Genomic DNA, 11,913 nt, shown 5'->3' on the forward strand with positions numbered 1-11,913 from the left:
AGGTTAATGGGCACCGTCTCAAGTTGTATCATGGTGAGCAAATGAGGAGAAACAAGGAGATTGAGGTATTCCTCTTGGAAGATCCTCCTCTCGGCAAAGCAAATTGAGCTAGTGAAGGTCCAACTTAAGGATATTAAACAAAAGTGCTAGGTAGGAGACACCCCATCATGGTGAGATCTATCCTTTTGACTCTTTTGTACATAATTGATTTGTGATTGCTTAGCTATTGAATTGTTTAGTTATATTTAATTGAAGTTCCCTTGGATGGATTGCTTATGAGAATTTGCACTATTTCTAAATAGATAGGTTGTTGGTATGGTAGCAAACACCCCAATTTTTAGGTTATACATGGAGTTTTGGGTGCTTTTGGCCCCTTTGGCTAGCTACCTACGGAAATTGTGATAAATGTGCATTTTTCATGTCCATGAAAAAAAGGGGGGTGCCCGCACGCTGTACGCATGCGCGCCCATATGCGGATGCAGCCTCTGGTGCCAAATTCCAAAGAGTTTGGCCAGCACTGAGTCAGCATTTTGGCCCGCGCATAAATACCTCCGCGCGTGCGCGCACCTAGCACGTACGCGCCGATCTGCTATTTCCCGAACCGACACGCAAGCGCACAGTGCGCTTCCGCGCCGATCGCCCTGCACGCATCTCTCGTATCTTTTCCAGAGAGTTGTGGCAACACTAGGCTGGCACTATGCTGGGAGCACAACTCCATTGCCGCGTAGGTGCACCTACCGCCTTCGCGCCCATCTGCTCACTTCCACATCCGTGCGTGCGCGCACCATGCGTGTGCACGCCACCATTCTTGCAACCAGCGCCTGGTTCATAGACCCGAGAGTTGTGCGTATTCTGGGCAAACATTGTGCCATCAGCACAGCCACATCCGCCCATGTGCGCACTGATGAGCGGCTATTTTATACGCTTTTTTGGGGGTAATTTCATGTAGATTTTAGTATGTTTTAATTAGTTTTTAGTAGAATATTATTAGTTTTTAGGCAAAAATTATATTTCTGGACTTTACTATGAGTTTGTGTGTTTTTCTGTGATTTCAGGTATTTTCTGGCTGAAATTGAGGGAGCTGAGCAAAAATCTGAGTTAGGCTGAAAAAGGACTGCTGATACTGCTGGATTCTGACCTCCCTGCACTCGAAATGGATTTTCTAGAGCTACAAGAGTACAATTGGCGCGCTCTCAACGGCGTTGGAAAGTATACATCCAGGGCTTTCCAGCAATATAAAATAGTCTATACTTTGCGCGAAGATAGATGATGTAAACTGGCGTTAAACGCCAGTATCATGCTGCTGTCTGGCGTCCAGCGCCAGAAACAGGTTACAAGCTGGAGTTCAACGCCAGAAACAGGTTACAACCTGGAGTTGAACGCCCAAAACAGCCCCAGGCACGTGAGAAGCTTAAGTCTCAGCCCCAGCACGCACCAAGTGGGCCCCAGAAGTGGATTTCTGTACTATCTATCATAGTTTACTCATTTTCTGCAACCCTAGGTTACTAGTTTACTATTTAAACAACTTCTAGAGATTTACTTTGCACCTCATGACATTTTAGATCTAAAATTTGTACCTTTTGGCAGCATGAGTCTCTAAACTCCATTGTTAGGGGTGAGGAGCTATGCAGCGTCTCGATGAATTAATACAATTACCTTTGTTTTCCATTTAAACACGCTTGTTCCTATCTAAGATGTTCATTCGCGCTTAAACATGAAGAAGGTGATGATCCGTGACACTCATCACCTTCCTCAGATCCACGAACGTGTGCCTGACAACCACCTCCGTTCTACATCAGACTGAATGAGCTTCTCTTAGATTCCTTAATCAGAATCTTCGTGGTATAAGCTAGAATTGATGGCGGCCACTCTTGAGGATCCGGAAGGTCTAAACCTTGTCTGTGGTATTCCGAGTAGGATTCAAGGATTGAATGGCTGTGACGAGCTTCAAACTCGCGAGTGCTGGGCGTGATGACAAACGCAAAAGGATCAATGGATCCTATTCCAACATGATCGAGAACCAACAGCTGATTAGCCGTGCTGTGACAGAGCATCTGGACCATTTTCACTGAGAGGATGGGAGGTAGCCACTGACAATGGTGACACCCTACATACAGCTTGCCATGGAAGGAGCCTTGCGTGTGGAAAAGGATTTCAAGGAAGAGTCGAAGTTCAGAGGACAAAGCATCTCCAAAACCCCAACATATTCTTCATTAATAAAGTAACAATTACTTATCCCAAACACTTTTACTTCTTACAATTAAATTCAAATAACCTTATTGACATCCTAACTAAGATTAATAAAATAAACATAGATTGCTTCAAACCAATAATCTCTGTGGGATCGACCCTTACTCACGTAAGGTATTACTTGGACGACCCAGTGCACTTGCTGGTTAGTTGTGCGGATTGCAAAAGTGTGATTGCAATTTCGTGCACCAAGTTTTTGGCGCCGTTGCCGGGGATTTTTCGAGTTTGAACAACTAAAGGTTTATTTTGTTGCTTAGATTAGGAAGAATTTATCCTTTTTTTTCACTAGAATTGCATCTTTTATTATTCCTTTTTAAAAAAAAATTTTTCAAAAATATTATTTTTCTTTATCAATTTTTAATTTTTTTTTCGTGAGTTTAGTGTCTTTTTCTAAGTTTGGTGTCAATTGCATATTTTATATTTTTCTTTAACTTTTCGAATTTGTGTCCTTTGTTCTTCATTGATCTTCAAGTTGTTCTTGTTTATTTTTCTTGTTTGATCTTGAGTTTTTCTTGTTTGGTGTCTTTTCTTGTTTTTCTTATGCTTTTTCAAAACATTAACTTTCAAAAATTATACTTTTATCCATAAAAATAATACATCTTTAAAATACGTTACATTTTTAGCTCAGTTGGTTATAGCGTTGGCTTATGTTCTTGGCAATTGGGCATCTTCTTTTTAAAATCTCTTTTCAAAAATAATTTTTCTTAAGTTAATCTTGTACCAAACTTTAAGTTTGGTGTTTTCTTGTTGATCTTTCTTTAAATTTCGAAAATTTATCTTGGTTTTCTAAAAATTTTAAGTTTGGTGTTCTTTCTTTTGTTCTTGGTGTTCTTGTGAATCTTCAAGGTGTTCTTGAGTCTTTCTTGTGTTTTGATCTTAAAATTTTTAAGTTTGGTGTTCCTTGGTGTTTTTCCTCCAAAATTTTCGAAAATAAGGAGCATTAGATCTAAAAATTTTAAGTCTTGTGTCTTTTGTGTGTTTTTCTCTTTCATCATAAAATTCAAAATTCAAAAAAAAATATATTTTCTAACTAATTTTAAACTACATTTTCGAAAATTTTATAAAAAAAAAATTCAGATTTCAATTTCTAAATTTTTCAATTCTTATCTTTTTAATATATATTTTATTATCTTTTTCAAAAATTTTATCCTAACCACTTTCTCCTTTTCCTCAAAATTTTCGAAAAATCTTCAAAAAAATATATATATATTTTCATTTTTTTATTTTATTTCATTTTTATTTGCTTTATTTTTATTTTATTTTATAAAATAAATTTTTATAAAATAAATAATATCAACATACATACCATCTCCCTTGCTCCATCATGGAACTAAGTGGAAATGCACAGTCCAAGAAGACTCTGGGGTCATATGCTAGCCCCACTACTGCTCCATATGGGAGTAGTATCTATATACCCTCCATTGGAGTTAGTAGCTTTGAGTTGAATCCTCAGCTCATTATCATGGTGCAGCAAAGCTACCAGTATTCCGGTCTTCCACATGAAGAACCTACAGAGTTTCTGGTACAATTTTTACAAATTGCTGACACAGTACGTGATAAGGAAGTAGATCAGGATGTCTACAGATTATTACTGTTTCCATTTGCTGTAAAAGATCAAGCTAAGAGGTGGTTAAATAACCAACCTAAGAACAGCATAAAAACATGGAAACAGCTGTCAGAAAAATTCCTGAATCACTATTTCCCTCCAAAACGGATGACACAGCTAAGGCTAAGCATCCAAGGCTTCAAACAAGGAGATAATGAATCCCTTTATGATGCCTGGGAGAGATACAGAGAGATGCTAAGAAAATACCCCTCTGAGATGTTTTCAGAGTGGGTGCAATTAGACATCTTCTACTATGGGCTTACAGAAAAAGCTCAGATTTCTTTAGATCACTCAGCTGGTGGATCTATACATATGAGAAAAATAATTGAAGAAGCTCAAGAGCTTATTGATATAGTTGCCAGAAATCAGCATCTGTACCTAAGCAGTGAATCTTCCATGAAAGAAGAAGCTAAAACAGTAACTGCTGAACTCAGTCTTGTGGATCAGGCTAATGAATTCAATCAGCAATTAGACTTTCTAACCCAGCAGCTAGCCGAATTCAAGGAAATACTACAAGAAACAAGAATGGCTAACAGGAATATGGAAGTACAGTTAAAGCAAACAGAAAAGCAACTGTCAAAACAAATATCAGAAGAATGCCAAGCAGTTCAATTAAGAAGTGGGAAAACATTAAATACCCCACTTCAAAGCAGCAGGAAGCCAAGAAATGAACAAATGGCTACTCAAAATCCCTATGAGGACAATCAGAGCCCAGAGAGGAATAATGCTGGCGCTGAACGCCCAGACCATGCTCATTCCTGGCGTTCAACGCTAGAAACAAGCATGAATCTGGCGTTGAACGCCCAAAGGGAGCACAGTTCTAGCGTTCAGACGCTAGTAACAGATAAGGAGTAGGCGTCTAACGCCACTCCAGCTTCCACCCCTGGCATTCAAACGCCAGTGGGGGATCAGTCACATACAAGTGCTGATAATAACCCTTCTAAAAAGGCTTCCCAACCCACTTCTGTAGGTAATAAACCTGCATCAACTAAGGTTGAGAAATATAAAGCCAGAATGCCTTATCCTCAAAAACTCTGTCAAGCGGAACAGGATAAGCAATTTGCCCGCTTTGCAGACTATCTCAGAACTCTTGAAAAGATTCCGTTTGCAGAAGCACTTGAGAAAATACCCTCTTATGCTAAGTTCATGAAAGAGATCTTAAGTCATAAGAAGGATTGGAGAGAAACTGAAAAAGTTTACCTCACTGAAGAATGTAGTGCAGTCATTCTGAAAAGCTTACCTGAGAAGCTTAAAGACCCCGGGAGCTTTATGATACCATGCACATTAGAGGGTAATTGTACCAAGCAAGCTCTATCTGATCTTGGGGCAAGTATCAACCTAATACCTGCATCTATTATCACAAAGCTTGGTTTGACTGAAGAAGTCAAACCAACCCGGATATGTCTTCAACTTGCTGATGGCTCCATTAAATACCCATCAGGCGTGATTGAAGACATGATTGTCAAGGTTGGGCCATTTGCCTTTCCTACTGACTTTGTGGTGCCGGAAATAGAGGAGCACAAGAGTGCAACTCTCATTCTAGGAAGACCTTTCCTAGCAACTGGCCGAACCCTCATTGATGTTCAAAAAGGGGAAGTAACCCTGAGAGTCAATGAGGAGGAGTTCAAGTTGAATGTTGTCAAAGCTATGCAACATCCAGACACCCCAAATAACTGCATGAGTGTTGAAATCATTGACTCTCTGGTAAGAGAAGTCAATATGGCTGAGAGTCTCGAATCAGAGCTAGAGGACATCTTTAAAGATGTTCAGCCTGATTTGGAGGAATCAGAGAGAATAATAGAACCTCTGAAAATCCCTCAGGAAGAGGAGAAACCTCCTAAACCCGAGCTCAAACCATTACCACCATCCCTGAAATATGCATTTTTGGGAGAAGGTGATACCTTTCCTGTAATCATAAGCTCTACCTTAGAGCCACAGGAAGAGGAAGCACTAATTCAAGTGCTAAGGATACACAAGACAGCTCTTGGGTGGTCCATCAGTGATCTTAAGGGCATTAGCCCAGCCAGATGCATGCACAAGATCCTATTGGAGGGTGACGCCAAGCCAGTGGTTCAACCACAAAGGCGGCTGAATCCAGCCATGAAGGAAGTGGTGCAAAAGGAGGTCACTAAATTACTAGAGGCTGGGATTATTTATCCTATTTCTGACAGCCCCTGGGTAAGCCCTGTCCAAGTTGTCCCTAAGAAAGGTGGCATGACAGTGGTTGGTGCGTGAAATTGTGATCACTACAACTTCGCACAACTAACCAGCAAGTGCACTGGGTCGTCCAAGTAATACCTTACGTGAGTAAGGGTCGATCCCACGGAGATTGTTGCTATGAAGCAAGCTATGGTCACCTTGTAAATCTCAGTCAGGCAGACTCAAATGGGTATGATGATAAACGAATAAAGCATAAAGATAAAGATAGAGATACTTATGTATATCATTGGTGAGAGCTTCAGACAAGCGTATGAAGATGCCTTCCCTTCCGTCTCTCTGCTTTCCTACAGTCTTCATCCAATCCTTCTTACTCCTTTCCATGGCAAGCTTATGCAAGGGTTTCACCGTTGTCAGTGGCTACCTCCCATCCTCTCATTGGAAATGTTCAACGCACCCTGTCACGGCACGGCTATCCATCTGTCGGTTCTCAATCAGGCCGGAATAGAATCCAGTGATTCTTTTGCGTCTGTCACTAACGCCCCGCCCTCAGGAGTTTGAAGCACGTCACAGTCATTCAATCATTGAATCCTACTCAGAATACCACAGACAAGGTTAGACCTTCCGGATTCTCTTGAATGCCGCCATCAGTTCTCGCCTATACCACGAAGATTCCGGTTAAAGAATCCAAGAGATAAACACTAGAGCCTTGGTTGCTTGTAGAACAGAAGTGGTTGTCAGTCACTTTGTTCATAAGTGAGAATGATGATGAGTGTCACGGATCATCACATTCATCAAGTTGAAGAACAAGTGATATCTTGGACAAAGAACAAGCGGATTTGAATAGAAGAACAATAGTAATTGCATTAATACTCGAGGTACAGCAGAGCTCCACACCTTAATCTATGGTGTGTAGAAACTCCACCGTTGAAAATACATAAGAACAAAAGTGATCATTGGTTTCAGCCCCAGAGAGGGAACCAGAAGAACCAAGATCTGATCTAAGAACTAGATGTCCAAAGATGAAAAATACAATAGTAAAAGGTCCTATATATAGAGAACTAGTAGCCTAGGGTGTATAGAGATGAGTAAATGACATAAAAATCCACTTCCGGGCCCACTTGGTGTGTGCTTGGGCTGAGCAATGAAGAAATTTCGTGTAGAGACTCTTCTTGGAGTTAAACGCCAGCTTTTATGCCAGTTTGGGCGTTTAACTCCCATTTGGGTGCCAGTTCCAGCGTTTAACGCTGGGATTTCTGAGGGTGACTTTGAACGCCGGTTTGGGCCATCAAATCTTAGACAAAGTATGAACTATCATATATTGCTGGAAAGCCCAGGATGTCTACTTTCCAACGCCGTTGAGAGCGCGCCAATTGGGGTTCTGTAGCTCCAGAAAATCCACTTCGAGTGCAGGGAGGTCAGAATCCAACAGTATCTGCAGTCCTTTTGAGTCTCTGAATCAGATTTTTGCTCAGATCCCTCAATTTCAGCCAGAAAATACCTGAAATCACAGAAAAACACACAAACTCATAGTAAAGTCTAGAAAAGTGAATTTTAACTAAAAACTAATAAAAATATACTAAAAACTCAACTAAATATACTAAAAACATACTAAAAACAATGCCAAAAAGCGTATAAATTATCCGCTCATCACAACACCAAACTTAAATTGTTGCTTGTCCCCAAGCAACTGAAAATCAAATAAGATAAAAAGAAGAGAATATACTATAGACTCCAAATTATCAATGAAACTTAGCTCCAAATTAGATGAGCGGGACTAGTAGCTTTTTGCCTCCAAACAGTTTTGGCATCTCACTTTATCCTTTGAGATTCAGAATGATTGGCTTCTTTAGGAACTCAGAATCCAGATAGTGTTATTGATTCTCCTAGTTAAGTATGATGATTCTTGAACACAGCTACTTTATGAGTCTTGGCCGTGGCCCAAAGCACTCTGTCTTCCAGTATTACCACCGGATACATACATGCCACAGACACATAATTGGGTGAACCTTTTCAGATTGTGACTCAGCTTTGCTAGAGTCCCCAATTAGAGGTGTCCAGGGTTCTTAAGCACACTCTTTTTGCCTTGGATCACAACTTTCTTTCTTTCTTTTTCTTTCTTTTTCTTTTTCTCCCTTTTCTTTCGTTTTTCTCCTTCTCTCTTTTTTTTTCTTTTTTTTTTTGTATTCACTGTTTTTTCTTGCTTCAAGAATCATTTTTATGATTTTTCAGATCCTCAGTAACATGTCTCCTTTTTCATCATTCTTTCAAGAGCCAACAATTTTAACATTCATGAACCACAAATTCAAAAGACATATGCACTGTTCAAGCATACATTCAGAAAACAAAAAGTATTGTCACCACATCAAACTAATTAAGCTAGTTTTAAAGATGAATTTGAAATCCTGTACTTCTTGTTCTTTTGTGATAAAAATAGTTTTCTTTTAAGAAAGGTGATGGATTCATAGGACATTCATAACTTTAAGGCATAGACACTAAGATACTAATGATCATAAGACACAAACATAGATAACCATAAGCATAAAATTCGAAAAAAACAGAAAAATAAAGAACAAGGAGATTAAAGAACGGGTCCACCTCAGTGATGGCGGCTTGTTCTTCCTCTTGGAGGTCTTATGGAGTGCTTGAGCTCCTCAATGTCTCTTCCTTGTCTTTGTTGCTCCTCTCTTAGTTGTCCCATGTTGGAACTCAATTCTCCTAGGGAAGTGTTGATTTGCTCCCAATATTTTTGTGGAGGAAAGTGCATCCCTTGAGGTATCTCAGGGATTTCTCATGATGAGTGGGGTCTCTTGTTTGCTCCATCCTTTTCTTAGTGATGAGCTTGAGGTCATGCCTTCTCAGTTGGACCGGCTTCCTTCTTGAGTTTCTCTTCCATTGAGCGCCCTCTTCACAAATGTTTATGAGGACTTGGTCCAACCTTTGATCAAAGTTGGCCCTTCTTCATGGCCACAACTTCACAGAAGTGGTCTTGATGCACCCTTGAGATGAATCTCTCCATCTCCCATGACTCGGAGGTGGAAGCTTTTGCCTTCTCTTTCCTCTTTCTAGAGGTTTCTCCGGCCTTGGATGCCATAAATGGTCATGGAAAAACAAAAAGCAATGCTTTTACCACACCAAACTTAAAAGGTTTGCTCGTCCTCGAGCAAAAGAAGAAAGAAGAGAGTAGAAGAAGAAAGAAATGGAGGAGAGGGAGATGGCTTTGTGGTTCGGCCAAAAGGGGAAGAAGTAGTGTTTAGGGTGTGGGAAAATGAAGGAGTGATGTGAGTGGTGAATGGGGGAAGAAGAGAGAGAGTGGTGGTGGGGTAGGTGGGGATCCTGTGGGGTCCACAGATCCTGTGGTGTCAAGGAAAAGTCATCCCTGCACCAAATGTTGCTCAAAATCACGTTTTGAGCCATTTCTGGCGTTAAACACCGGGCTGGTGCCCATTCCTGGCGTTTAACGCCAGGTTCTTGCCCTTTTCTGGCGTTTAACGCCAGTCTGGTGCCCCTTTCTGGCGTTAAACGCCCAGAATGGTGCCAGACTTGGCGTTAAACGCCCAACTGCTAGCCTCACTGGCGTTTAAACGCCAGTGAGTTCTTCCTCCAGGGTGTGCTGTTTTTCTTCCTGTTTTTCATTCTGTTTTTGCTTTTTCAATTGATTTTGTGACTTCTTATGATCATCAACCTACAAAAAACATAAAATAACAAAAGAAAATATATAAAATATAATCATTGGGTTGCCTCCCAACAAGCGCTTCTTTAATGTCAGTAGCTTGACAGAGGGCTCTCATGGAGCCTCACAGATATTCAGAGCAATGTTGGGACCTCCCAACACCAAACTTAGAGTTTGAATGTAGGGGTTCAACACCAAACTTAGAGTTTGGTTGTGGCCTCCCAACACCAAACTTAGAGTTTGACTGTGGGGGCTCTGTTTGACTCTGAATTGAGAGAAGCTCTTCATGCTTCTTCTCCATGGTGACAGAGGGATATCCTTGAGCCTTAAACACAAAGGTTTCTTCATTCACTTGAATGATCAGTTCACCTCCATCAACATCAATCACAACCTTTGCTGTGGCTAGGAAAGGTCTGCCAAGGATGATGGATTCATCCATGCACTTCCCAGTCTCTAGGACTATGAAATCAGTAGGGATGTAATGGTCTTCAATCTTAACCAAAACATTCTCTACAAGTCCATGAGCTTGTTTTCTTGAGTTGTCTGCCATCTCTAGTGAGATTCTTGCAGCTTGCACCTCAAAGATTCCTAGCTTCTCCATTACAGAGAGAGGCATGAGGTTTACACTTGACCCTAAGTCACACAGAGCCTTCTTGAAGGTCATGGTGCCTATGGTACAAGGTATGGAAAACTTCCCAGGATCTTGTCTCTTTTGAGGTAATTTCTGCCTAGACAAGTCATCCAGTTCTTTGGTGAGCAAAGGGGGTTCATCCTCCCAAGTCTCATTTCCAAACAACTTGTCATTTAGCTTCATGATTGCTCCAAGGTATTTAGCAACTTGCTCTTCAGTGACATACTCTTCCTCTTCAGAGGAAGAATACTCATCAGAGCTCATGAATGGCAGGAGTAAATCCATTGGAATCTCTATGGTCTCATTTTGAGCCTCAGATTCCCATGGTTCCTCATTGGGGAACTCATAGGAGGCCAGTGGACGTCCAGTGAGGTCTTCCTCAGTGGCGTTCACTGCCTCTTCTTCCTCCCAGAATTCGGCCATGTTAATGGCTTTGCACTCTCCTTTTGGATTTTCTTCTGTGTTGCTTGGGAGAGTACTAGGAGGGAGTTCAGTAATTTTTTTGCTCAGCTGACCCACTTGTCCTTCCAAGTTTCTAATGGAGGACCTTGTTTCAGTCATGAAACTTTGAGTGGTTTTGATTAGATCAGAGACCATGGTTGCTAAGTCAGAGGTATTCTGCTTAGAACTCTCTGTCTGTTGCTGAGAAGATGATGAAAAAGGTTTGCTATTGCTAAACCTGTTTCTTCCACCATTATTGTTGTTGAAACCTTGTTGAGGTCTCTGTTGATCCTTCCATGAGAAATTTGGATGATTTCTCCATGAAGAATTATAGGTGTTTCCATAGGGTTCTCCTAGGTAATTCACCTCTTCCATTGAAGGGTTCTCAGGATCATATGCTTCTTCCTCAGATGAAGCTTCCTTAGTACTGCTTGGTGCATTTTGCATTCCAGACAGACTTTGAGAGATCAAATTGACTTGTTGAGTCAATATTTTGTTCTGAGCCAGTATGGCATTCAGAGTATCAATCTCAAGAACTCCTTTCTTCTGACTAGTCCCATTGTTCACAGGATTCCTTTCAGAAGTGTACATGAATTGGTTATTTGCAACCATTTCAATGAGCTCTTGAGCCTCTGTAGGCGTCTTCTTCAGATGAAGAGATCCTCCAGCAGAGCTATCCAAAGACATCTTGGATAGTTCAGAGAGACCATCATAGAAAATACCTATGATGCTCCATTCAGAAAGCATGTCTGAGGGACACTTTCTGATTAATTATTTGTATCTTTCCCAAGCTTCATAGAGGGATTCTCCATCCTTCTGTCTGAAGGTTTGGACTTCCACTCTAAGCTTACTCCATTTTTGAGGTGGAAAGAACTTTGCCAAGAAGGCATTGACTAGCTTTTCCCAAGAATCCAGGCTTTCTTTAGGTTGTGAGTCCAACCATATTCTAGCTCTGTCTCTTACAGCAAAAGGGAATAGCATCAGTCTATAGACCTCAGGGTCAACCCCATTAGTCTTGACTGTGTCACAGATTTGCAAGAATTCAGCTAAAAACTGATGAGGATCTTCCATTAGAAGTCCATGGAACTTGCAATTCTGTTGCATTAGAGAAACTAATTGAGGCTTAAGCTCAAAGTTGTTTGCTCCAATGGCAGG

The 11,913-nt window shown here is 40.8% G+C and overlaps 1 non-coding gene across 1 annotated transcript; it reads left to right on the plus strand.

The window, feature by feature from the left end:
• Window positions 1-11,499: 11,499 nt before the first annotated feature.
• On the plus strand, window positions 11,500-11,607 carry LOC130964206 (small nucleolar RNA R71). Its single transcript, XR_009080309.1, has one exon. It is a non-coding gene; the product is annotated as a small nucleolar RNA R71 (small nucleolar RNA).
• Window positions 11,608-11,913: the final 306 nt, after the last annotated feature.

Source organism: Arachis stenosperma, chromosome 2 (assembly GCF_014773155.1).
Source record: "Arachis stenosperma cultivar V10309 chromosome 2, arast.V10309.gnm1.PFL2, whole genome shotgun sequence".
Lineage (NCBI taxonomy): Eukaryota > Viridiplantae > Streptophyta > Magnoliopsida > Fabales > Fabaceae > Arachis > Arachis stenosperma.